The sequence below is a fragment of the Hyla sarda genome, chromosome 3 (genome assembly GCF_029499605.1).
Source record: "Hyla sarda isolate aHylSar1 chromosome 3, aHylSar1.hap1, whole genome shotgun sequence".
Taxonomy (NCBI): domain Eukaryota; kingdom Metazoa; phylum Chordata; class Amphibia; order Anura; family Hylidae; genus Hyla; species Hyla sarda.
The window spans coordinates 280096767-280123684 of record NC_079191.1 but is presented as its reverse complement, the minus strand read 5'-3'; the positions used below and the strand labels follow the sequence as shown (position 1 = coordinate 280123684).

Genomic DNA, 26918 nt, shown 5'->3' with positions numbered 1-26918 from the left:
TGCAGTGGCAGTTTTCCAAAAAACGCCAGGAAAACCTTGTGGAAACCTAGCCTTATGGCTACAATCCCAGCCCTACCTCAGGTCTACTAACCCAAACTGATGGTGTTATAGATCACTATGATGCTATTGGTTAAGATTATCAGACCTGCGATCTGGCCGAGACTTGTGGCCACAATACAAAACAGTCCTTATGCTAAGTAGAGCACATATCCTTATTTTTCCACATATCAAAGGTCAGCTACCTTAAGTAAGTACGGTATATCATACTGTCTACACATACAAAAATAATTCTTATCCAGGCAGGAACATATCTTGACTAGTCACTGCCCCGGCCTGTACTCTTGCAGTGTTTGAGGCATGGGTATAATTGTGTGCATTTTTATGGGGAACTGGTCCATACAATCAAAACAAAATTCACACCATTCAGACACATGACAAAGGACAGAGGATAAGTGTCTATTCGCTAGACTGCGGGGATGCCCCAGTCCAGAATGGTGCCCGAACGTCCCTGTGTATGGAGTGGCGTTGACATAGCCCCTCTATGCATTTTCTATGGGAGCCCCAAAGACAGCTGAGTAGACTATGATCAAATCTAGGATAACCCCTTTAATATGACTACACCAGAGAGAGATAAGAACTGCGGCACTCAGCACTTGGAGTATGCCTAAACTACTCAAGTCTCAACATGCTGACCTCATGTCATTGTCACATGATGAGCACCATTGAGTGGTGGAATGATGTTTTTCCAAAATGTTTAAAAAAAAACTGCACTTACGATCGTCGAAAATGCTCACTGACTACCTTCAAGGCTTAGTCAGGCAATTCCTATTTACACTCCACACAAAGTGATACTCTATATTCCTTTGGTCATAATTAAGTTATATGCAAATATATTGCTGGAGACCAAAAAGCTCCAACCATCCATATTTTTCTATTCACAATAAACTGATCGCACATAATATTTGCAGCACACTAGAATGAATATCATGTCAAACATCAACATCCCTTCAGTCAAGGATCCGATAGCCTAGAAATTGCTATAGATTATCATTGTTACTATCACCAGAAACACCAGCCAAGATGCTATCTTTACAAATGAAGCAGAAGATATTTTGCTTAAATATAATAGGACTGTCTCATCATCTGGCCCCTGTTATTTCCTACCTGTCAAATAAATTTTACTATATACAGTATAGTAAAGATATAATATCACTCTTCTGAGCAGTTTATAGGTACCTCTAAGGGGAAAAAAACTCCAAGTAGTTGTATGATACTTAACAGTGACATAAAGCAAGATTTTACCATAAATATTTGCATGCTAAATTTCCATGTCACAGCTCTAAACAAATGATAGAACTAAAAAGACTTTGTTTCCCTTCTCATATAAGGCTTGTCTTGTTCACTCTACCTTCCCATTCAAATTAACAGCTAGTTCTCTTCACATAACAACATCAGCAGCCCCTGCGGGAAGGAGGAATCTATAAAACATTTTGGGGTTTGGGTCTTTTATTCAGATATGAGGACCCCACTACTAAGTACGGTATGCCTTACAACTGAAGGTAGACCTAACATATCAGTTATGGTATATCAGTGCAATAACAATGAGAATGAAGAATATTACTATAGTATGGGGCTAAGTACAATATTACAGCTATGTACAACCCACCCAGAGGTGGGGGTGTCTATAGGGCTCTACTCTTCTTAAGTATTTCTTATTTCTCTTATACATTATGCCATGTTCCATTGGATGCCATATAAAACTTATGGTATGAATTAGATATCTATCAGTTACTAAGAACAATGAGGCAGATTTATTATTATATATATTATAGTCCTAAAGGTAGACAAAACACAGTGGAGCAAAAAAGTATTTAGTCAGCCACCAATTGTGCAAGTTCTCCCACTTAAAAAGATGAGAGAGACCTGTAATTTTCATCATAGATATTCCTCAACTATGAGAGACAGAATGAGAAAAAAAAATCCATAAAATCCTATTGTCTGATTTTTAAATAATTTATTTGCAAATTATGGTGGAAAATAAGTATTTGGTCAATAACAAAAGTTCATCTCAATAATTTGTTATATTCCCTTTGTTGGCAATGACAGAGGTCAAACGTTTTCTGTAAGTCTTCACAAGGTTTTCACACACTGTTGCTGGTATTTTGGCCCATTCCTCCATGCAGATCTCCTCTAGAGCAGTGATGTTTTGGGGCTGTCGCTGGGCAACATGGACTTTCAACTCCCTCCAGGAGATCTGGAGACTGGATAGGCCACTCCAGGACCTTGAAATGCTTCTTACGAAGCCACTCCTTCATTGCCCGGGTGGTGTGTTTGGGATCATTGTCATGCTGAAAGACCCAGCCATGTTTCATCTTCAATGCCCTTGCTGATGAAAGGAGGTTTTCACTTAAAATCTCACGATACTTGTCCCAATGAATTCTTTCCTCTACATATATCAGTGTCCTGGTCCCTTAGCAGAAAAACAGCCCAAAAGCATGATGTTTCCACCCCCATGCTACACAGTACGTATGTGTTCTTTGGATGCAACTCAGCATTCTTTCTCCTCCAAACACAACGAGTTGAGTTTTTACCAAAATGTTCTACTTTGGTTTTATCTGACCATATGACATTCTCCCAATACTCTTCTGGATCATCCAAATGCTCTCTAGCAAACTTCAGATGGGACCGGACATGTATTGGCTTAAGAAGGGGGACACGTCTGACACTGCATGATTTGAGTCCCGGGCGGCATAGTGGGTTACTGATGGTAGCCTTTGTTACTTTGGTCCCAGATCTCTCATTCACTAGGTCCCCCCGTGTGGTTCTGGGATTTTTGATCACCGTTCTTGTGATCATTTTGACACCACGGGATGAGATCTTACCTGGAGCCCCAGATCGAGGGAGTGGTCTGTCTTCCATTTTCTAATAATTGCTCCCACAGTTGATTTTCTTCACACCAAGCCATTGCAGATTCAGTCTTCCCAGCCTGGTGTAGGTCTACAATTTTGTTTCTGGTGTCCTTCGACAGCTCTTTGGTCTTGGCAATAGTGGAGTTTGGAGTGTAACTGTTTGAGGTTGTAGACAGATGTCTTTTATAATGATCTCAAGTTCAAACAGGTGCCATTAATACAGGTAACGAGCGGAGGACAGAGGAGACTCTTAAAGAAGAATTTACAGGTCCATGAGAGGCAGAAATCTTGCTTGTTTGTAGGTGACCAAATACTTATTTTCCACCATAATTTGCAAATAAATTCTTAAAAAACCAGACAATGTGATTTTATGGATTTTTTTTTCTCATTATGTCTCTCATAGTTGAGGTATACCTATGATGAAAATGACAGGCCTCTCTCATCTTTTTAAGTGTGAGAACCTGCACAATTGGTGGCTGACTAAATACTTTTTTGCCCCACTGTAAAACAATATCAGACAGGCAGAAACTGTAGATTAAATTTGCGTCATCTTTTTAGATACGTTAGACATTCGTCTTCTATTAATGAAGTTATACGACTGGAGGAGGGAGTTCCTAACTATGCACATTGTGTGGGATATAAAAATAAAACCTCTACTTACTCCTATCACTCCTGCAGGGCCTCCATTGTCCTACTGGCACCTAATGTGATTGTCTTTCTGAGCAGCAGCGTAAATATCAGGCCTGGGAAGCACTCGGGCCCAAAGTGTCATATTGCTGCTCTTCGAATGCTGGCCGAGATGGGACATCGCTGTGTCCAGTGATTCGCTGAGATGCAGTATGATACATTTGCCCCAGATTTTTTCCGGGCCAGACAGTCACGCTACAACTCAGAAAGATGATCACATCGGGGGACTGGAACACTGGAAACACTGCAGGAGCGCTAGAGGTGGGTAGAGTTTTTTTATATATATATATATATCCCACACAATAGGCATAGTTAGGAACCCCCCCCCCTTCCTGCTGGATAATGCCTTTAATGATACCACATGACTGCCGTATTCAGTGCTAAAACACACTCTGTTTACAAAGGGTTTTGTGTCCTTTATAAAAACGGTAACATTGTTGCATACAGTTTTATCAGTTTTTTAAGAGATAAGTTTTCCAAAACAAAAACTGTTTTAAAACAGTATCCCAAAATTTGTGATGTGAATTTAGCCTAACATATTAGAATTTATGTCCTTAACTTGGTAACAGAGAAACTGTTTAGGAAGTCTGGTGTATGGGGTGTGTTCATTTCATTGTGTGCTGAAGAGGCTCATGTGTACTATTTGTGAACTCAATGCAGTGTATTGGGGGGAGAATGTGTATTGAGGACCGAGTGAAAATAAAGGAAAGATAGAGAACACTATGCGACGTAAAACAAAAGTCAGGAAGTAGAGGAGAAAGCAAAAAAATGAGAGGAAGAAGTGTATGTGAAGAACACATGTTTACACAAGTAAAAACCAGTAAATCCCTCTAAAGTTTTACCATACCTACTAAAAAAGGCCATGGTGTAAGCAGTCATACTATTAATAATAATAGAAGCCATAATATTAACATGTATTCATGCTTATATTAGGGATCGACCTGCTGCATCCTGCGTTACGCTGTGCGCTGCGCAGCGCAATGACGAGTGACATCCTCAACGTGGCGTCACCATCAGTGCGCACAGTGACAGTTCAGGACACCGCTGGAGCCAGAAGTAGGGTGGACCCCGGGCCCCAGGAACAGGTAATTATAAAACCGGGGATGGGGGAGGCAATGGGGCAGCGGCGGCAATCTCTGGCCGGGGAGGTGCGGTGGAGGGTGCAGTGCGGTGGGGGAGGTGCGGTGGGGGTGCGGTGCGGGGGGCGGTGGTTGGACTAAGGATCAGCAGGGGGAGAGAAGCGGGCGGCGGCGGGGGGGTGCTGAAATAGCCGCTAACTTATACCGGAATATCGGTATAAGTTATTGGCTATCGGCCTTAAAGTCCACAGATTATCGGTATCGGCCCTAAAAAATCAATATCGGTCGATCCCTAGCTTATATATCACCCTAGGACAATACATATAGTGGTTGCTTATTGAGCACATACCTAATTTTAATTTCTTATATTTTACAAGTTAAAATGAAATGTCTATTTTACTGATAATATCTTAATAACAATAAAACACCAAGATCTAGCTGTTGACTGCTCTACACGGACTTTATATAAGAGTATGATAAAGTGTATGTTCCATTTTTATGAGGCCATTCTGTCTTCCCTAGGGATTGTATATAGGAATGTTTTTTTTTTCTTAAGTGCAATGACTGCCGTGAAGGGAAGAAAATCAATGCTTATCAGGAGATATTTGTCTGGGACCATATGTGCTTAATGACATTATGAAGTTCTTACCCCCCTGATAAATGTGTATAGTGCTGACGTTCAAACCACTCCTCTGCATTAAAGTCACATTAACTTTCACTGATTTCCAATAACTCATGAGATCTGATTCTTCTCTCTGTCACATTTTTGGAGTGATCCTCATGGCATGTAAACAGAAATGTGGTTCTCAAATAATCAGGAAAATCTTTACTGATCTGCACACATCCAACATTTGTAAAAAAAAATAAAAAAAAGGGGTTGTCCAGTAAAAAAATATTAATATGATCTCAATAGAGTTTAGCTTTGGACATAAATGAAGGAAAAACAAAATTACACTGTAATAAAATTATTTAAAAAGAAAAATGATGGCACATCTATTTCAATACATTGAAGGTCTGAATAATTATTTTTCTGTCTAAAAGTGCTCACGGTGGGGTACAAGAAATAAGAATATTGGCACTCAACTACTTCTGATGATGCTGATCACCACTGCTGAGCATTTCCTGTTCATTTATTGACAAACAGAAAATGTCATTTCAGCCAGTCAGTGGCTGAGGTGAATCACTGCTGTGGCCACTGATTGGCATTGAGTGGGCATCAACTATGCATTGGGACTGGGAACAGTACCATCACAATTAAACCAGCAGGGATTGGGGGCAGAGCAGTACCAGTGTTTTTATGTCCTGCTTTCACTTACAATTAGAGCTTTTAACCAGAAAATAAACTATCCAGACTATCCCTTTAAAGGAGTACTCCGCCCCTAGACATCTTATCCCCTATCCAAAGGATAGGGGATAAGATGTTTGATCGCGGGGGTCCTGTCACTGGGGGTTGTAACGTCATGACCACGCCGCTCCTGATGTCACATCACGCCCCCTCAATGCAAGTATATGGGAGGGGTGTGGTGTGATGTCACAAGGGGCGTGCCCGTGACATCACGAGGGGCATGGCTGTGACATCATGACCACCCTGCCCGCTCCAAGCGTTCGTCCCTGTAAGTCTGGTGTATGAAATGTCGGTCCTAATAAATTGGCTGTTTGAGTGTTGGAGCATCTATTAATAACATACTGGAGTGACGGCTGAAGAAAAAAAGTATATCTAGATGAAATATTTTTTTCATCCCTTGTAAAATAAGAGCATTTATGATTATTATTATTATTACAGTTGTTAATATTATTATTAGAGTTTTACTTCTTGTATCTCTTCTACTATAAGAAACACTTTTAAAAAGTAAAAATAAAAAAGACCCATTAAACTGAAAGCAAAATGTGTCTTGTTAACTTAAAATTTTTCGCCAGAAGTCATAAAATAGATGAATGTGGAATTTGCCTCTCTGTATTTTGCAATGCAGATGATGTAAGATGGCGGGTAAAGCAGTTTTGTCCTCCTCCGCAGCTGCTACTGCGTGTCATTCTGTACTACCAGGAAATAGCAGGGGAAGTTCTATGATAATATCTTTCGGCTAGAGATGCCAAAAAAGGGGCTTCTCCTGTTTAACTTGGAAGGAAGTGGTAGCCTGTCCCTTTCATGGAAACATGGGCTTATTGTCTCCATGTGTCCAGAGTGTACATTTCTTTACACATAGCTGTACTGCTGACCTAACGCAACCCCACGTCTCTGCTGTCTCTTCTCCTTCCTGTGTGCATCAACTACACGCTGCTCCCACTAGAGGAAAAAAACAGCCCTGTTCATTCTTAATTGCTGATGGAAACAGTGTCATATTTTCCACAAACCGAGCTTGAAGCCATTACTGTACCACCTTCATTACTTTTTCCACAACATTTTACAGAAATGTCAGGAAACAGCTGCCTCTGAACTGACTGACGGACCGGGCTTAGCACCGCAGCAGTGCTTCTCCAGGCAGTACATTTGGTTTCTGGAAGCTGAAATGAATTTCTCATTGCAGAGTTCAACAAGCTTGTTTTATATACAGTTACTTAAGTCTTTTTAGACAAGATCTACTTGCCCAGCTCTGGTGTCTCCGTGGTCGGAGAATCTGTACGGATTTGGAACTGCATACTTCTAGGAAAAGATTGCTTCCTGCAACTTACTCAGCTGTCTTTCTTGGACCATAGTCAATAAAGTTCAAGCCTTGCAAAGGAGTAAAATTCCCTGGGATCACAGCAAAATTGTACCACAAGCGGAAAAACAACATCTTATTTAAATAGCGCCGCGTTTTTTTCTCCAGATTATTGATCTCCTCCAACTCCTTTACATGTAATGATACAGTCTTCACTTTACTGCTCCTCTCAGTGCAGGCTTAGCCTCATCAAACCACACATTGTGCATATTTTCTGGCAAAAATAGTGGAATAGTATACTTCATCATTCAAGCTATTCAACCGCTGAAACTCTATAAGGCTTTACTTCCAGACTAAGACCTGCCATCTGGTAAAGACTTCAAAGATCTTCAGGTTGCTGGCAGGCTGAATGAACTTAAAAATGATGGTGACAGTGCAATAATGCGAGCATTAAATTCTTGCGTGGTTTACTAAAAGGTGTAAAGTTTTTAATATATCCAATCCAATTGTGGGGTTTACTTTCATTTTAAGGCTAGGTCAGTCAGCTGTAGGACCATGGATATATGGCTATGTCATGAATGGCAACGTCTTCCGTAAAGATTCTGCCTAAAAAAGGACCGTGAACATTCATTTTGCAGCAAAATAATCCTGCTAAAATTCTGTATTGTGCACTTTGCAGCAGAATCCTATTGACAGCAATAGGACTCTGCTGCACTGGAGTTTCTGAGCGGAATAAAAAAAATTCTGCTTACAAGTCTCATAATGTGAACCTAGCCTAAAGAGGGACTGTCCTTAGAACGATTTTCATTAGGACAAGGGACTTTTCATTACTCTTACATCTGACTAGCCAGCTTTTATACTGTTATTTATATAGACAAGCAATGAAATAATTGCAAGTTAGTTAAAAGGGTATTCCAAATAGACACATTTACAATCTATCCACTGGCTAGCTGAATTGCTAGAACAGAGAAAGTCTGACTGGTGGGAATAAGGGGCGCTTGACTGTTTACGTAATTTCCACTCTGTATGTATGAATCACCTCCCTCATGGAAGTAATTAATAATATATATATATATATATATATATATATATATATATATATATATATTCTATTTATTAGTAAATAATAATAATAGCAATAATAATAGTAATAATAATAATTATTATTATTATTATAGCATTCAATGCCAGTCTGCTGCATCAAAAGCCAGCAACATACACATCCACCATTTAAAGGGGAAAGTATTATTTTACCCTTTTATAAAGCACTGGTGTGACCACTTGCTAAGTAAGCAGTTCCGTTTAAGGCACCAGTTAATAAAAAATATACCAAGGTACAGTATAGATCTTAGTTATAGAAATAGGTTATCCAACCTAAACTTACTTTAAACCCTAGAACTTACTTACCCTAGATAATAAAATGTTGGGAAGGGGTTAAAGGGGTATTCCAGGCAAAAACTTTTTTTTTATACATCAACTGGCTCCGGAAAGTTAAACAGATTTGTAAATTACTTCTATTAAAAAATCTTAATCCTTCCAATAGTTATTAGCTTCTGAAGTTGAGTTGTTGTTTTCTGTCTAACTGTTCTCTGATGACTCACGTCCCGGGAGCTGTGCAGTTCCTATGGGGATATTCTCCCATCATGCACAGCTCCCGGGACGTGACATCATCATTGAGCAGTTAGACAGAAAACTTCAGAAGCTAATAACTATTGGAAGGATTAAGATTTTTTTATAGAAGTCATTTACAAATCTGTTTAACTTTCTGGAGCCAGTTGATATATATAAAAACGTTTTTGCCTGGAATACCCCTTTAATCATATGTTTATATGAATGTTTAAATAATTTCTATAAAAACCAATGCAATCCTTTTGCTGATACAACAGAGAACAGCCCCTTACAGTCATAAGAAGTGCAATTGTATAACAAAGCACTAAGAAGGAGATTTATCAAGCTCCGCGTTAGATTTTTTGCGTAAAAATGTCGCAGATTTCTGAAATCTGCTCATATAGTAATTTTTTTTTTTACTTTGCAGTGGTCATGTATTTATCAAATGCGATAGTTGCTACTTATGAAGAAAAAAGTCGCATCACCATTATAGAAGTCACCTATGTATTCCAGGTCCAACCTAGCTTACAGAAAGTGCATACGTCCACATAAAAGGACATTAACACCCACTTTAACAACTGTTCTTGTTCTGCATCATGAAACAAAGCTCCTACATTAATGTTAATGTTAATTATAGAAAAAAATATTATATAACTAATACCTATTAATTTTAAGGTTGAAAATACACACTGCACACCTTGTTAATTTTAGGACACGTACATGGTGGCGTACCCACAAAATTTTAAAATTAATATTGAGTTAACATAGAATAAGGCACAAAATAATTAAGAATTTTTACAGACTATGTAAATTATCCATATGTGGTACTAACATTTTTCCTAAAAAAAAAAAAAAAAAGAAACATCCATAGTAATGCAGCTTCATGCACATTTTTGGGGTGTGTAACGTACAGAGCCATGTTTTATTTTTTATTTTTTGTGGCTTCACTATTGTTTATGTGCCTGTTGGTGCTGCGCTGTCTTCCTTCCTGACGTAAACTCCTGCCTCAGCGCAGCGACACAATACTCACCAATGTCACAAAATGCGGGCTCAAAATTAAACAAAAAGCCTCCAGAGTACGGATATTCATGGTACGGCATAGTATGTTTTTAATATTTTGTAATTTCTGAGGAGGGTGGATGGGTTGTTGTGGGATAGTTGCAGTGCAGCTATTTAGTGCCAGGCAGGCCAGTCAGGGTGTCACCCGGTGCAGTATACACCGCCCCCCCCCCCCCCCCCGTCACTCTCTAGCAATGCTACGGGTAATAAAGGGTAGATAAAGAACTTTGGCTATTAACATAAGGGAAAACTTGTCTTTAATCTTTTTGTTTTCCTATTCCCTTGTATCATTTAATTTTACTTATTTTGTTGGCTCGACCTTCTGTGTCATCATTTTTATTTTGCTGTTGTAAAGTTTGAAAAATCTGTTTAATAAAATAAACAATTATAAAAAAAAAAAAAAACATAAAGGAAAACTTTTCTGTTTAAAAAAATGCTTTTGTAAGCGGGTTTCCCGGGTTTTGCTTACGTGTGATTTATTTATCAAGGTTGTGCAACTATTTGATAAAGAGGTCGCACGTTAGCAAAAGTAAGTTTAACCCCTTAACGATGAAGGACATATATGTACATCCTCCGCCAGCTCCCGTGATATGCCGCGGGGTCACGCGGTGTCCCCACGGCATATCGGGTTGGTCCCGGCGGCTATCAACGGCCGGGACCCGCGGCTAATACAGGACATCACCAATCGCGGTGATGCCCTGTATTAACCCTTCAGATGCAGCGATCAAAGCTGACCGCCGCGTCTGAAGTGAAAGTGACCCTTACCTGCTTCCTCGGTGTCCGATCGACGAATGACTGCTCCGTGCCTGAGATCCAGGCAGGAGCAGTCAAGAACCGATAACACTGATCGCAGGCGTGTTAATACAAGCCAGTGATCAGCATGAGAGATCAGTGTGTGCAGTGTTATAGGTCCCCAAAAGTAAAAAAAAAAAAAGTGTTAATAAAGGTCATTTAACCCCTTCCCTAATAAAAGTTTGAATCACCCCCCTTTTCCCATAAAAAAAATAAAACTGTGTAAATAAAAATAAACATATGTGGTATCGCCGCGTGCGTAAATGTCCGAACTATAAAAATATATAATTTATTTAACCGCACAGTCAATGGCGTACGCGCAAAAAAATTCCAAAGTCCAAAAAAGCATATTTTTGGTCACTTTTTATACCATTAAAAAATGAATAAAAAGTGATCAAAAAGTCAGATCAAAACAAAAATGGTACTAGTAAAAACTTCAGATCACGACGCAAAAAATGAATCCTCATACCACCCTGTACATGGAAAAATAAAAAAGTTATAGGGGTCAGAATATGACATTTTTAAACGTATAAATTTTCCTGCATGTAGTTATGATTTTTTCCAGAAGTACGACAAAATGAAACCTATATAAGTAGGGTATCATTTTAACCGTATGGACCTACAGAATAATGATGAGGTGTCATTTTTACCGAAATATGCACTGCGTAGAAACGGAAGCCCACAAAAATTACAAAATGGTTTTTTTTCTTCGATTTTGTCGCACAATGATTTTTTTTTCCATTTCGCCGTGAATTTTTGGTAAAATGACTAATGTCCCTGCAAAGTAGAATTGGTGACGCAAAAAATAAGCCATAATATGGATTTTTAGGTGGAAAATTGAAAGGGTTATGATTTTTAAAATGTAAGAAGGAAAAAATGAAAAGTGCAAAAACTGAAAAACCCTGCGTCCTTAAGGGGTTAAAAAAATTGTCATATAAAAGCCATACGTTTGAAAAGAATGATTAATCTCCTTATACATTTTTTAACGGTCCAAACTATAAAGTATGTTCCCTAACTTTCCAGCTGAAATTTTTGAATTTGGTAATGGATGGATATGTGGACAGATTTACAGAAAAGTTTGGTATCATCCGTGTAAAACACAATACTTGTATTATTCTAGAATGTTTGTGTGCACACGTGCCTATCCATAAAGTCTTTAAGTTTGATGTCCTAACATAGCACACTCATATAGCTATGTTCTGTCTGTATACATTATATCTGGGTGCTGTTAAAGGGGTTGTCTGGTATTAGAAAAATTCTGCTTCTTCTTTTGCCAAAACAGCACCATCATCTCTTGACAGGTTGTGTGTGGTATTGTAGCTCAGCTCCATTGAAGAACAGGAAAACAGCATTTTTCTACTACTGGAATACACCATTTAAAGTCTCCAATTTAAACTCTAAATCCCATGTGACAGTTTAGGGACAATGGTGATACGAGTGTACGTTGGCACACATTTTATTGATAGGAATAGGGCTAAAACCAATAAAAAAAAAAAAAGGTAAATTGATTATACACAGAAAATAAAAGCCATTGTGCTTTATAAATAATGTCATAGGTGAAGGGAGAGAAACAATTTATATACAAAGTAAACAAACTGATAGCAGTCTGGTAGGGTCGGCCACATGGGATGGTGAATCACTGTCACAGCACGATGTTTTTCTTTTAACTGCTTGCCAATACAAACAGTCTGTTTTTCTAACGATGTCTGATACTGTCACCTAGTGCTTTTATTATTGTTTTATATTTCTCATATCAGCACCTTGCATGTTGGATAGAGTTGCTTATATATAGTTCCTCTGGTCGCAGAATCAGAACATGGCATTACTTAAATGGCAAAGCTCATCAGTAGAGCGCCAACACTTCGATGCCTGCGTAGGGCACTGACCAACATTTCAGTCTACTCTGGAAAGATCTGTATCTCAAAACTGTTTTAATTTTAGAAAGTCAGATGTATGTGTGGAGTATATGAACTACAGTAGCTACGGTAGTTATGTGTTAAGGCAATAAACCCTGTAAACTATAACACACCAGAAGTGTATGTGAACATATTCATATGCCATCCAATTAATTCACTGCCAGTTAATTTAACAGCCAGTAGCCGTTCCATTATTATTATCCATTTACAAAGTCTATCACCACACATTATTCAGGCAGCCTCTTTAATAGGTTTACAAGCTTGCTCATGAGAGCTCTTAAGAAGGTGGTGTGTTATCTTAAGGATATAGACAATTCCGCACATTTAAATAATCTGATAGATGGCAAAGCAATTCCAAGCGGAATCAGCAGAAAGAATAGACAAGTCTATTCTTTCTGCGGATGCCAAAGTCAGGTTGTCTACGGCAGAAACATCTGCCACAGAAATTCCGCCATGTACACAGTGCAGCAGAAATCAATGGGACTGCAGCGGAATGTCAATGTGGAATATTCCAACGGAACACCACATGGACATTCTGTTGTGTGAAGCCTAAGACCGGATCCACACGGCAGAATTTCTACACAACATTCTGCATGGAATTCTGCATGAATTTATAGCCAATTATCTTCAATGGGATTCCTGAATTGGAAATTCTGCAGCAGAAATTCCACTGTGTAAATGGGACAGTGGAATCCCATTAAAGTGTATTGGCTATAAATTCATGCAGAATGAAGTGCAAAATTCCATGCAGAATTAAGTGCAGAAATTCTGCCATTTGAACACGGCCTAAGGCTGGGCTCAAGCATAGTATTTTGATCACTATGTAAAATGTATCTTGGTCAGTAGTTCTACCAAATCTATGTGTAAAAACCATGGTGTAAGCATAGTACCACTTGCTCTACTTTTCTAGCACCCAGAAATGTTTTAGAAAAGTGGGCAGGACTTTAGGGTCAGGGTATTTTAACCAGTTTGGTGTTGCTTGTAGCCACTGCTTACAGGATACTTCAGTACTGATCAAACTCCCCCATTGCGTAGGCATGTGCCCATACTTGACTCCTGTCCATCACAGCATATAGAACCTCTTTAATTCAAGTTTATTTTTTCAAATGTAATAAAAAGAGAAGGTTCGTGTTTGTTACACATAGGGAGCATTATATTAGTACTTACTGCTAATGAGAATTATTTGAATAAAATATAAAATCTACAGATGTGCACATATTTCCACAATGTACTAATCGCAGCCACTTCCAAGGAGATTTAGTAAGCCTTTGTGCATGCTTTTCCTTTTGGTAAGCAGCCCTTATTTATGCCTTTAGTTCAGCACATATAATGACATTAATAAAACATCCTTGCCCTTGTTCTAACATGCCAGGCAGCAAACTCTTGAATTTCTCGTTCATGTCAGGAAAGTGAGTAATGATAAGGTTTTAAGTTTCTTCTTTTAACTTCCATTGAACAGCTTGAATTAACCCACTTAAATCTTGTAGCTTGAGGTAAGTTACATATATAAGTACACATTTAGTTCATTAGGTGGTAAAAGTCAAATATTCATCAGGTCCAACCTATAACCCTACCGTACTGATCCAGAAAAAGGCAAGAAACCCTTATGAGGCAGATGCCAACTGCTCTGAAATTCCTCCCCAACTGCAAATGTGATAATAAGGATGAATACGGAATCAATATCCTACATCCAGAAATCAAATACCTGTAAGTTGTACTATTTTATTTTTTAGAAAGGCATTCAGACTTCTTTTGAACTTTTACACCAAGAATCAACCATCACACCATTGTGTGGCAGAGAATTCCATAGAGTAAATAATCTCTGTCTATGATGATGGGAAAACCTTCTTTCCTCTAGACGTAGAGGATATCCCCTTGTCATTGTTAGAGGCTTAGGGAGATCTCTGTACTATCTTGTGATTTGTAATGACAGAGAAACCCTTAAACAGAATTAATACCTGTGTTGCCTATACCCAGTTACAACCCAACATTTGGTCTAAAATATAACATAAGCATAATAAAGTTTGACAGCAAATTAAAGGAGTATTTCAGGATTTTTCTTTCTTCAGCCTTTTTGCCCATGATGTCAGTGATAGTGATATGCTTCTATTAGCTCCATGCACAGCTTGGTCCAGTTTTCATAAAGAGGACCCACACCCAGAAGGGCTGTAGTTCAAGTCTTTTTATTATTCTGTTGTCTCTGACCTTTCCCAGCATTCCATTGTCCTTCCATGCAATTCACCCACCCACAGCAGCATAGCCACACCCCCTGGAGATCATGTGACAGAATTTCTTTGGCTACATGAAATGTCGGGATAGGTCAGAGAAAACAGTAAAATAGAAAAAGACTTCCACCATAGCACGGAGTGGCGCCCAGAGGTAATGAAAGCATATTGCACAGTATTATAACTTGACATATGGGCTCAAAGGCTAAAGAAAAAAGATAAATAAACCTTAGAATAAACCTTAACAGGGGTATTCCAAACTTAAAAATCTGTTTAAAATTGTAGCATGTAAAATTATACACTTTGTAAATATATATAATTTTTTAACTTGCCTCCTTTTCATGTTACAGCTGTATTTTTCTGCCTCTTGTTTACTGCTCGTTGTCTAGGCTACAGACCACCTTTCTTTACTCTGAAGCAGTGGACGGACTGCTGCTGATGTCACACGCTCTCTCTGTACAGAGACGTTATGTATCGGATATCTTATCTTTATGTAAACATAATCAATAACACATGGCTTTGCTGCTTGTGAGCAAGCTTCACTGTGTCAGTGAGTCATGCAAAGTGCTAATAGCTTGCACAAAACTAGCAAATCCTCTGTGTCTAAGGTGTCAATCACAGAGCAAGAGCCCTTCCTGCGAAAGCAGGAACAGAGAGGAGGCTTGGAAATGCTATGAGTTGAAAACAGCAGATAAGAACAGCTCTTTTTACAATTATCTGGTTTTTCCATATAAGTATTATTCTATTTATTGCACAAAATGTTTGCTATTATCAAAGAACACACATATTTAGAATACAAAAGTATGAATGTCTTTACAGTGTGAAACAATAGAAATGTACTGAATTTTTTGTTACGTGTATAACATTGTAAAACATTCCATAATGTGAGTTTTCATGTACAGTTTTAGAATAAACATGCCTATATATTACTAGTCTTTAATTTCAATAAGCCTCATTAGGTATTTAATGTACTAGTAGTTCAAGCAATGTTCTAAGCCTGAAAATGTCTATAGAACAGTCTGTCTGTGGTATTCAATGGTACCTTGGATGCTAAGCCACAGCTCTTAGTTGATCATCAGGATATCATTAGGGAAGGTCGTAAATTGAATATTTTTATAACGTTGTGTATTACTGTAATTTTCTTTTATTTATGAATGTCAAAATAAAACCGCAAAGGTAGGAGAAAGCCTGTTCCTGCCAGTAGCTGCCACATTGTAAACTCCAAGGATAAGTAGAAGTAACTGCTTGTTTTAATAGGAACAAATCAAAGCAGGGGATTGAAGCTATGTATGAATGACCATGCTAGTCTAAGAAGTGATGAAAAGGATCAAAGGAGAAGACTTAAATGTTGAACATTTCTCTCTTATAACTTCCTCCACAAATCAAAGTCTATACAGAGCAGATCAACTTCAAGTTCCAACCTCAAATTATTCCTACTGGAAGTCACTTGGTCCAGAGTCCAAAAACAAGCAGTGAATGCCAGTCATGGTGGGCAGTTCCCTAGCTAAAAAATGTTAGGTATTATGGGCTTCCAAAAAATTGTCTTTCCTGGTTGTTTTATTAGGTGAAGTACAGGACCCTAGGTGAGTAGCCAGAGTGTCCAGTTAAAACAAATCCTGGGACTCAGGTATGAAATAAATCCCTTCCTGACTCTTATTTTCATTAGTTCATGCCACTTTGGCAACATGAAGATAAACTTTTCAGGTGTTAGAATCTCATGTTTTCATTTTCTGTAGGATTCCTATGCTGGTGTTACAAAGTTTAAAATTAGTTTCAATTCCTTCTCTTTTTTGTTTCTTACATTGGCATATGTATCTTATGTAAGGGTGCTTTCACACTACGATTGTAGTGTACGGTTGCTGAGAGGGGCAAAACCGGCAGCTCCCGTATCCCAGCCGGATCCGGCCCGAACCCCATTCATTTCAATGAGCCCACCGGAGTCAAACGCTGAATCCGGTTGTCTCATTTTTCCCCGCATACGGTTTTCTGACCGGACCTAGAACCGTGGTATACCACGGTTTTAGGTCCGGTCAGAGAACTGTATATGGGGCAAAAATGAGACAATCGGAGTCAGCGTTTGACTCCGGTCGGCTCATTGAAATGAATGGGGTTTGGGCCGGATCCGGCTGGGATACGGGAGCGGCCGGTTTTCACCCCTCCCAACCGGATCCAGCAACCGTACACTACAATCGTAGTGTGAAAGCACCCTTATCCAAGCAACAGTGCCCATTATACTTACCAAAGGATGTGAGCATAAATATTGCCTATTTGACACCAAGTTCACCTCTGTTATTGCAAAACCACCATAGAAATGTCAAGTGAGAAGGTGCAATGTGTAATGTGTAGCATAACTGTATGCTTGTAGTGAAAAGGAAACTGCTTTTAAGCAACTCCCTAAAATACTCTTGCTGCATTGTCCTCATTCTCTCACAACAGAAACTGACAAAATAAAATACTCTTGTTGCTTTGTCCTTATTCTCTGACAACAGACACTGACAAAATAAAATACTCTAGTCGCATTGTCCTCATTCCCTGTTGTTGTCAGTCTAGCATTAAACACCTGAAAGTCGGCAGTGAAATGCAACCAGTAGTCCATAACTGCAGAGGATGGGCAGTCACAGGAATGCTGAGCGGTCGGTGAGGTCATACCGCTCTGTTTATTACGGCTTTTTTATATGCAATTAGATGGATCTTTTCTGTTATTTAAAAAATATCTTGTGAGTTTATCCATTTACATACAACTTTAGTATGACTGTCACACAACAAAAATTCACAATAAATATTTTAATCATTGAACATTCTAGCTCCATGAAATATACCTTGAGCATATAGCAATATGTTATTTTAATAATTGTCTGATAATTTCAGATCCAGTTGAGAAAGAAAAGTATCAATCAAATATGAACGAATCAATGCTGAGGAAAAAAATATAGAATCAACCTTGTAATTTTGGTAAAGAAAAACAGCAAGATTATAAAAAATGCTAATTATTCTGCACAGATAAAAGGGAAAGTGCCTGCTTACAGAACTTACAAAGTTATGAGCATGGCTAATGAAAAGATAACATGGTCACAACAAGAGAAATGTCAATAGAGAAAACAAAAAGGAGTATAAAACTTTGTTTTGGATAAAAGGCCAACACAGTGAGGGAAAAGATATTGGTTGTTCCCAGTCAGCTGTGTGTAAAATTTGATGTCAGTATAAACAAAATGGGATGGTTTAAATAGGAAAATATACAGGTAGACCAAGAAAGATGTCAAAGTGTCAGGATAGAAAACTTGAAGCAATATGCCCTCAAAATAGAAAATGCACAACTAAACAAGTATGAACCAAATAAGCATAACAATTACACAATATTTGGGACAGGACTATAAGAAACCAGATAAATGAAATTGGATCAATTATAAAAAATAAAAAAAATAAAATAAAAAAAAACAAAGCCAAACAAAACCAGCATCTAAACAGAAGACAACAAGGTTATAGTGCATTAAAGAGAAGCAATCCAAGAGTTTGGTGATATACAGTGATGAATCACTAATCTGAATTGGCCAAGGAGCAGGAACTTGAGTCCCGTTCCATTCTAATGACAAATATAAAGATGCTTAATGAAATCAATTGCATTTCTCAACACAATTAGGGTAGGGTCACACGTAGAGTATACACTTCGTATTTTATGCAGCAGGAAATCCACCAGGCAGTGGGAAATATACAGCATAATGTGCTATGAGCACGTCACAGTCTTGTTGATGTACTGGGCACACAGGGCTGCTGCTGGTAGACCTGTGTATCTGCTCATAGAAAAATATGCAGCATATTTCCTCCTACGGATTGACCGATTATCGGTTTGGCCGATATTATCGGCCGATAATCACGATTTTGGGCATTATCGGTATCGGCAATGACCTTGCCGATAATCCGATAATGCCCCACCCCCTGCACTACCCCCCACCGAACCGTGACCGCCTCCCCACCGACCCGCCGCACCGCACCCCCCCACAGCACCGCCCCGGTCCCATTGCCTCCCCCATCCCCGGTTTTATAATTACCTGTTTCCGGGGCCAGGGGTCCACGCTACTTCTGGCTCCTGCTGCGTCCTGCGTTATGCTGTGCGCAATGACGAGTGACGTGACGTCACCAGTGTGTAGAGTGGACCCTGGGCCCCGGGAACAAGTAATTATAAAACCGGGGATGGGGAAGGCAATGGGGCGGGGCCGGTGCGGTGTGCGACGTGGCGGGGCAGTAGGGGGCGCGGAGCAGAGCGATGGGGGGGGGCGGTCGTGGTGATAGGACTCAGGAGGACCCCCGGACAGGCAGGGCGAAAGAAGCGGGTGGCGGCGGTCTATGGCACCGCAAAAGCCGCTGCAGTTCAATGATTTAAAGCGCCCACTTTAAATCAATGATCTGCAGCGGTGTCGCGGGGGGATAAATAGCCGATAACTTATACCGGAATATCGGTATAAGTTATCGGCTATCGGCCCTAACCTCCACAGATTATCGGTATCGGCCCTAAAAAAACGATATCGGTGGATCCCGATTTCCTGCTGCCTGGCGGATTTCCTGCAGCATGAAATAGATTATAGAGTATACACTATGTGTGACCCTACCCTTATGATATAATATATGAAAGTAAAAGACCAAGGGAGATATTTGCCCAAAATTACTAGGTTTCAACCATTACACAAGCCCTTACCAAGTGGACATAGCTTAGCATGGCTTTACATAAAGAGGGTAGAAATGCCAGATTTACTAGAATTTATGCTAAAAAGCTATTATAAATTGTTGATAAAATCTACGCTAGCTCGAAGTTCGAATGGATTTCAAAAGTGTAGTGCATGGGCAGTGTAGAGCACAGCCAGCTGCTGACGTACCTGATTTATTAAGTGGTGTGCGCTTCTCAATAAATCAAATAAATTGGAAGTTGTCGTTTTAACTTGGGATCAGCGTGTGATCAGGTGTTTCCTGTGAATCCCCCCCCCCTATACTTAGCTCATAGTATAGATGAGAAATAGGTTTGGTGATGCTAAAGATGGAAATATATCTTGCCATATATAAGAAACTGTTAAAGCTTTTTGTTCATGAGGAGCATATCAAGTTCATGGCCAGAAAACATTGTGAATCTCAATCTGAGATTCAAAAGCTCTATGGGGGTGAGGGAGGCAGTTTACATCCAAACAGCAGCTCTGGGAGGCTATTCTGACATCTTGCAAACAAATATAAGCAGAAACTGTCCAAAAACTCACAAGTTCAATGGATGCAAGACTTGTGAAGCTGCTATCAACTAAGGAATCCTATGTTAATATGTAACTTGACCTGTTAAAATGTTTATAAAGTTAAAATGTTGTTAAAAGTTTGATTGAAATAGCTTTTGATTTCAGTAAATATGCTGCAAACACAACAAATGACAATTTTCAGTTCTTTACAACCTATAAAGTGTTTTGAAACTTACTGTGCGTAAAAATTTGGAACAGTGCATTGTAAGTTTTTTATGTTTAAAAAAATACTGTTATCATTAGGAGGGTTGTTCAATAAAATTTTAATTGTACTATTAATAGTTGATAACATGAGAATTATGCTGACTGTTATTTACATCAATTATTTAGGTAAAAGAGAAAAATATCATTTGCATGATAATTTGGAATAGGGTGTAGATTCATTTTTCCTTAACTTGATCTGGAACAATAACTTAGTTTCACTGTTCAGCTATTAAACACTGTTTTGTGTCATATCTGTGACGTGTGTAGTTTAGTTGCTATGTGTAGTGACTGCAAATGTTTGCCAGGGGTTATAATGACAGTATTACACATCTAGTTTGAGTCATTAAAGAACAAGTATCATGGAAAAAAAACATATATTCCCTATCTGAATGATGGTGAATAAGTTTTAGATTGTGGGGGGTCGGAGCGTTCCCCCCCCCCCCCACTGAGATCTCTTCATAGTGGCACTTCATGAACTCCGCCAGAAGCGGGGGCCGCCACGCCCCCTCAGTATAGCTCCATGGGAGAGCCAAAGATTGCAGAACGGCTCTCCCATAGAGCTATATGGAGGGGGCGGGGGTCGTGAAGCGCCACTGTGAAGGAGAGCTGGGGCTCAAAACAGGAGATCGCGGGGGTCCCCAAGGGGATACGTTTTTTTTTCATGATACTTGTCCTTTAAAAAAAATTACGAAACCTTAACCCCCAGGCTACATTTGCAGTTATACCTATTTCTTACAGAATGCATACAATATACATAGCTGCACAAACACATCAGTAACATATTATATACAGTCATGGCTGTAAATGTTGGCACCCCTGAAAGTGAAGTATTTCTCACAGAAAAGGATTGGACAAAATTATTGGCACCTTTAACTTAATACTTTTTTGCAAACCCTTTGGAAAAAATAACTATCACTCACTTTCCATGCATGCTTCCCAAGTTTTTGTATCTGAGAGAGCCCATTTAAAGGAGCATCACATGCTTGGAACAATCTTATTTCCCCAATTTTGAAATGGTTCCAATAATTTTGTCCAGCCCATTTTTGGAGTTTGGTGTGACATTATGTCCAATTTGTTTTTTTTTCCTACCTTTTTGGTTTAGTTCCAATACATACAAGAGGAATAAACATGTGTATAGCATAACATGTGTTACTGTAATCCTTTTCTGTGGGAAATACTTAATTTTCTTGAAATATTTTAGGGGTGCCAACATTTACGGCCATGACTGTATGATATGTGCCAAATGTTTACTTTCACTGAATAATATTAACTGAAAAATAGTTAAGCAATAGAAAAGCAATACCTTATATGTCTTCTAAGAAAATGGCTATTTCTGAAGTAGACAAACTGTATTTTCTTTGTTTTCCGTTTAGAAATGCACGTAGTAATCTAAAGAGAGAAGCAGAATGTTATAATATATACTAAAAACCTATACTAAATACACAGTAACAGCCCTTCCCCTTAATAGTACTGTTTTGGTCAATATAATTATGGCAATACATATATAAATAAATAAATATAAATATGAATATGAATGTGCTGACAACAAAATCAATCAATCAATCAATGGAAATCAAATTTATCAACCTATGGAGGTCTGGATATGGAGTCACACTCAAAATCAAAGTGGAAAACCGCACTACAGGTTGATCAAACTTTGATATAATGTCCTTAAAACAAGTCAAAATGAGGCTCAGTAGTGTGTGTGGCTTCCGTGTGCCCGTATGACCTCCCTACAACACCTGGGCATGCTCCGGATGAGGAGGCGGACAGTCCTGGACAGTCTGTGGTGCAACGTGGCGTTGGTGGATGGAGCGAGACATGATGTCCCAGATGTGCTCAATCGGATTCAGGTCTGGGAAACGGGTGGGCCAGTCCATAGCATCAATGCCTTCCTCTTGCAGAAACTGCTGACACACTCCAGCCACATGAGGTCTAGCATTGTCTTGCATTAGGAGCAACCCAGGGCCAACTGCACCAGCATATGGTCTCACAAGGGGTTTGAGGACCTCATCTCGCTACCTAATGGCAGTCAGGCTACGTCTGTCACTTGTGCTCAGTGTGAACCTGCTTTCATCTGTGAAGAGCACAGGGCGTCAGTGGCCAATTTGCTAATCTTGGTGTTCTCTGGCAAATGCCAAATGTCCTGCTGTAAGCACAACCCCCACCTGTGGATGTTGGGCCCTCATACCACCCTCATGGAGTCTGTTTTTGACCGTTTGAGTAGACACATGCACATTTGTGGCCTGCTGGAGGTCATTTTGCAGGGCTCTGGCAGTGCTTCTCCTGCACCTCCTTGCACAAAGGTGGAGGTAGCGGTCCTGCTGCTGGGTTGTTGCCCTCCTACGGCCTCCTCCATGTCTCCTGATGTACTGGAATGTCTCCTGGTAGAGCCTCCATGCTCTGGACACAATGCTGACAGACACAGCAAGCCTTTTTGCCACAGCTCGCACTGATGTGCCATCCTGGATGAGCTGCACTACCTGAGCAACTTGTGTGGGTTGTAGACTCCGTCTCATGCTACTACTAGAAGGAAAGCACTACCAGCATTCAAAAGTGACCAAAACATCAGCCAGGAAGCATAGGAATTGACAAGTGGTTTGTGGTCACCACGTGCAGAACCACTCCTTTATTGGGGGTGTCTTGTTAATTGCCTATAATATCTATCTGTTATCTGTTCCATTTGCACAACAGCATTTATTACTGGTGTACTGGCAGTCACTAACAGGTTACATTTTAAAAAGTTAAAATGACTGTGTACATACAGAATACAAAACAGGGCAGAATACTCCATATAAGAAGTGTTGTCATAGTTCAATGACAAAATGGACAAAAACTTCTTCCCAATGGGAATATGAGAAAAACTGTACTACTGCTAAAGATTCAAGTATAATTGTAATGTTCTGACACCTCATATAATAAAGATATAATCAACTTCAGTTTTTTTTCCCAGGTTCATCATATTTCAAATTTTAACATGGGATGTCAAGCAACAAATTACACGGGGGAGGGAGTGTTATATACATGACCTAAGGACGACCTTGAACATAACACCTATGATGACAAGCCAAAGCAAGACAAATGTGTCACCCCTATAAGGTTCCTCCATTCTGCACAACATTTTGTAATAGATTGTGGCACTTTTAGGATTTTCCAGGAGACATTTGCAGGTCTTTTTCTGCTTCAGTACCCTTAATAATAATAATATCCTGCCACTGGAACTATATATCCAGCTATGCCCAAAAATGCCAAGCTGGAAAGAAGACAATGTTTAGAGGGTTGGTCCCAACCCATAATACTTAACACATGTCTTGTTATCGAAAATGAAAACAAGCAGGCATTGATAATGTTTCACTAACCAGTACATGTAAACAGTGCTCCAAATCGGCATTTTAACATATAAGAAAACATATGCCTTGGCTGCAGACCCGTACTGCCTTTGAAACATCACAAGACTTTCCAGGAAACTCATCTGGATTCAGTCTATGCAGGACATTTCAGAAGTTTGGAATTATTACGAGGGATTCGTTTTTATCTTTACAATCCCAAAATGCCGGGAGATTCCTCCATTTTTGTGCACTTTAGCTCTCCCCAGGCGGTCTGAAGAGTTCAATGAAAAAGGAAAACAGCCCTAATACACATTCCAAATGTCCTGAACGTAGTCTTTTCCAATCTTATCTAGAGAATGTGCAGATTTCTAGCAAATTGCAACAGAAGAGCCGAGTGTTGTAATCCATCCCTTTTAGCAGCTGACCAAAAAGCTAGAATACAGCTTGTTTTTCCTGGTAATTGTTTTTCTTTGCTAATAGCAAAACATTATTTTCGCTTTATGTTGCCAAAACTTGTGCCATATATGAAGAACTTTTAGGAGATCCGTAATACTTTAGGAATTGATTTTTTATTTTTTTATATTCACTTTATGGAAAAACTAGACTGTTCCTTTAGCATACATTCGGCCTCTATGCCGGGTAAAAGTACACATATTTTTAAAACGTTATAAACAAGTTAAGCATATATACAGGCACCATTTTTATAGCGCTTATAACACTAGTAAATCTATATTTGACGTGTTATTCCTGGCATTTTTACACACATTTTGATGACTTTTTATGCTGTAACATTTTATATGTGTTCTCACTAGTATTTTTGGAAAAATGTTGGAGCAAAAAAAAGCCACAGATAGAGCATGTGTGGGAGATTCTTATAAGAGCCTTTTATTTTGATGGGTCCACTGGTGCCTGTAAATTAGTGCCGAACTAGTAGATTGGAATCTCATTGATAACATAATTTCCAAGCCGGAATTCTGCTCAGAAATTCAGTAGTGTGAATGTGCCCTAAGAATACTACAGATTTTCAATAGTGGATGTTTGAAAATCTGGCACACTTTTAGACTGTGTAGCCTGAGTTTGCACCATCTATTAGTTGGCTCACTTTTACAGCACAAACGTGAGCAAACATATGTTGCATTTAAGCCACCTCCCCTTTTCAGTGAAGCCACAACCATTCCCTGGTTCAGCATGGCACAAAACACATAAAACATTAGCCCAAAGTGCAAACTTAGAAAGACAGACTATAAATACACCAAATATACCACAGGGAAACAAGCTGAATAATAAATCTGGTGCATCTGAAGGCTGTTTACTCCAACTATTAGTTAGCTTAAAGGGGTACTCCGCCCCTAGACATCTTATCCCCTATCCAAAGGATAGGGGATAAGATGTCAGATCGCCGGGGTCCCGCTGCTGGGGACCCCGCGGATCGCTGCTGCAGCACCCCGCTATCATTACTGCGCAGAGCGAGATCGCTCTGCACGTAATGACGAGCAATACAGGGGCCGGAGCATCGTTACGTCACAGCTCCGCCCCTCGTGATGTCACGGCCCGCCCCCTTCAATATAAGTCTATGGGAGGGGACGTGGCGGTCATCACGCCCCCTGCCATAGACTTGCATTAAGGGGACGGGCCGTGATGTCATGAGGGGCGGAGCCATGACGTCACGCTGCTCCGGCCCCTGTCTCGACCGTCATTACGCATAGAGCGAACTCGCTCTGTGCAGTAATGATGGTGGGGTGCCGCAGCGGCGATCCCCGGGGTCCCCAGTAGCGGGACCGTGGCAATCTAACATCTTATCCCCTATCCTTTGGATAGGGGATAAGATGCCAGGGGAAAACTTTTTTTTTTAAAATCAACTGGTGCCAGAAAGTTAAACAGATTTGTAAATGACTTCTATTAAAAAAAATGTTAATCCTTCCAGTACGTATTAGCGGCTGTTACACCTAGCGCTCCGGGTCCCCGCTCCTCCCCGGAGCGCTCACGGCGTCTTTCTCCCTGCAGCTCCCCGGTCAGTCCCGCTGACCGGGAGCGCTGCACTGTCATGGCCGTTGGGGATGCGATTCGCACAGCGGGACGCGCCCGCTCGCGAATCGCATCCCAGGTCACTTACCCGTTCCCGTCCCCTGCTGTCATGTGCTGGCGCGCGCGGCTCCGCTCTCTAGGGCGCGCGCGCGCCAGCTCCCTGAGACTTAAAGGGCCAGTGCACCAATGATTGGTGCCTGGCCCAATTAGCTTAATTGGCTTCCACCTGGTCTCTGACTATATCTGACCTCCTCCCATGCACTCCCTCGCCGGATCTTGTTGCCCTTGTGCCTAGTGAAAGCGTTTTGTGTGTCTAAAGCCTGTGTACCAGAACTTCTGCTATCCACCCTGACTACGAACCTTGCCGCCTGCCCCCGACCTTCTGCTACGTCCGACCTTGCTTCTGTCTACTCCCTTGTACCTCGCCTTTCATCAGCAGTCAGAGAGGTGAGCCGTTGCTAGTGGATACGACCTGGTCACTACCGCCGCAGCAAGACCATCCCGCTTTGCGGCGGGCTCTGGTGAAAACCAGTAGTGACTTAGAACCGGTCCACTAGCACGGTCCACGCCAATCCCTCTCTGGCACAGAGGATCCACCTCCTGCCAGCCGGCATCGTGACAGCGGCTAAATACTAAAGAGAAAAATCTTCTTTTTTTTTTTGGAACACAGAGCTCTCTGCTGACATCATGACCACAGTGATCTCTGCTGACATCTCTGTCCATTTTAAAAACTGTCCAGAGTAGGAGAAAATCCCCATAGAAAACATATGCTGCTCTAGACAGTTCCTAAAATGGACAGAGGTGTCAGCAGAGAGCACTGTGGTCATGATGTCAGTAGTGAGCACTGTGTTCCAAAAAGAAAAACATTTCCTCTGTAGTATTCAGCAGCTAATAAGTACTGGAAGGATTAAGATTTTTTTAATAGAAGTAATTTACAAATCTGTTTAACTTTCTGGCACCAGTTGATAAAAATTAAAAAAGTTTTCCACCGGAGTACCCCTTTGTGCCATAATTATAGCAAATCTGGCCACTAAAAATTAGATTTTTGGTGCTGGTCGATAATCTGTGCTTTAGAACTAAAAAACAACATGCAGTAAACAAAAGCACCTCTAAACACCACAAAATATGTTTATTCCTGTCTCAGGGTATTTTACTCACAAAAAATTTTGCATTTTT

At 40.1% G+C, this 26918-nt stretch overlaps 1 protein-coding gene across 9 annotated transcripts in view; it reads right to left on the bottom strand.

Moving 5' to 3' along the window:
- The window catches only part of HIVEP2 (HIVEP zinc finger 2), a 217394-nt gene that overhangs the window by 65113 nt on the left and 125363 nt on the right, over positions 1-26918 (bottom strand). For all 9 annotated transcript variants that reach the window (XM_056566751.1, XM_056566742.1, XM_056566748.1 and 6 more), the window contains one exon: positions 21692-21777. The gene's annotated coding sequence lies outside the window, so the exon portion shown is untranslated. The remainder of the gene's footprint in view (positions 1-21691; positions 21778-26918) is intronic.